The sequence below is a fragment of the Clupea harengus genome, chromosome 17 (assembly GCF_900700415.2).
Source record: "Clupea harengus chromosome 17, Ch_v2.0.2, whole genome shotgun sequence".
Lineage (NCBI taxonomy): Eukaryota > Metazoa > Chordata > Actinopteri > Clupeiformes > Clupeidae > Clupea > Clupea harengus.
The window spans coordinates 19303896-19305796 of NC_045168.1; the positions used below are offsets into that span (position 1 = coordinate 19303896).

General features: G+C 45.1%; 1 protein-coding gene across 1 annotated transcript in view; it reads left to right on the top strand.

Annotated features, from left to right (window-relative positions):
* The window catches only part of zeb1b (zinc finger E-box binding homeobox 1b), a 52057-nt gene extending 50465 nt beyond the window's left edge, over nt 1-1592 (top strand). Inside the window, exon 10 of the mRNA XM_031583614.2 lies at nt 1-1592. This exon is cut by the window's left edge and continues 1582 nt beyond it. The gene's annotated coding sequence lies outside the window, so the exon portion shown is untranslated.
* Nucleotides 1593-1901: the final 309 nt, after the last annotated feature.

A 1901-nucleotide genomic window follows, 5' to 3' on the forward strand; every position in this document is an offset into this window, starting at 1 on the left:
CACGCATGCGGGAAGTGCCATTGAACAGTGATGTCACGTTTCCATGACGCTGTTACTAAGCAGCATGTTGACATGGGGGGGGGAGGGGGGGATTCATGTTGATAGTGCCGGTGTATTTTATAGCAGAATTTAATTTGTTTGTTTTCTCGAACTTTAACCACTAATAATCCCCTGGCCAACCCTCTCCAAACATGTCAGCCATGAGAGTTGGGGGAATAAACAGAGAAAAGAATAACGTCATGTTTCCCCATGCGGCGTGGAGCCTGCCTGCCTGCCTGCCTGCCTGCCGGCCGAGTGCTTGTGTTTCTAGCTAACCGCATGTTCCCCTCGTCTTCAGGTGACTAAACTGAATCAGCAGACACAGAGCAGCCCCCTCCCTGCAACCCAGTAGAGCAGCCGGCGCCAGGCCAGGTCCGGCCCAGGTCTGAACCGCATCTGGGCCGAGACTGGGCAGAGTCTGGGCCGAGGGTAGCTGCTGTTTGGAGTACCACTCACCAGGCCTGAGTGCCTGGCCATGTTACCCTTCAGTATTAAATCAGTATTCTCATGTTTGCCTTTGTGTTTATGCCTGTGGAAGGCCTCATGTGTGAGTGTATGTGTGTGTGTGTGTGTGTGTGTGTGTGTGTGTTTGTGTGTGTGTGTGTATGTGTAAGAGCGAGAGAGCGTGTCTCTGTGTGTGCTCCAGTTGCATTGTGCAATTTGGACTGAGACTGTGTGTGTGTGTGTGAGTGTGTGTGAGTGTGAGTGTGAGTGTGAGTGTGAGTGTGAGTGTGAGTGTGTGAGTGAGTGTGTGTGTGTGTGTGTGTGTGTGTGTGTGTGTGTGTGTGTGTGTGTGTGTCATGTATTATTTTCTGTGATAGCAGTATTACCCCCGTTCCCCCTCACCATCCAGTATACTTTTTTGTCTGTTTAGTTTTAGGAGAACTTTTATATTTATGTGTCTAATTTTTATATTTTCTTTTACCGTTATTTATTACACAGTGTAGTGTACATGACTGTAGTTTGTATTAATACAATAATATATTTTAGTATGAAGAATAATTTCAAAGCTAAATGAAAAAAACAGAGCCTGAGAAATAAAAAAACTCTGGTATTTTGAAGAAGTGTTTTAAAAGAAAAAAAGCAAAACCTGAAGGATAATCCGTTTCCAGTGTTGTTTTAGAGACGAATAATGACACGTTTTTAAAAAAGCCAAGCCAGACTCCACCCCATGCAGTGGGACTCTCTTTGTCAGGTCACTCGTTCACTTCATCTTCCTCTTTCTATCTCTCCTTTGTAAGCTACTGATCCCTCGTTCTTGATGGGACCCGCATGAGTCCTGGTGCAGGAGACAAAACCTGACAAGTGCTACCCCCCACCCCCCACCCCCCGCCCTCGTTGAAGCCAAAACCACATTAACTCTTTTTTTTTTTTAACCTTTGAGTTTGTGCCAACTGTGTTTCTGTGTGTAATGCCACCTACGTGCCCTTGGTGGCGCTGCCTGCATCAGTTTTTATACTGTATGTCCTTACTTTAATCCTTATTTTTATAGACATAGTCCTCCTCTCATTTTTTATGACTCCCCATCTCACAATAAAAGGACGTCAACAGTATGTCATTCTGTGTCGAGAACATTCTTCTGAGTTTGACCTGTTCTCTGCGGTATGCGTAGACACTGACACCCACCGACACACATTATCTCACTCTCTCCTGCTCTCTGCGGTATGCGTAGACACTGACACCCACCGACACACATTATCTCACTCTCTCCTGCTCTCTGCGGTATGCGTAGACACTGACACCCACCGACACACATTATCTCACTCTCTCCTGCTCTCTCAATTCAATTTAATTCAATTCAATTCAATTCTATTCTATTCAATTCAATACACTTTATTGGGATGACCATTTAAAGAAAATAG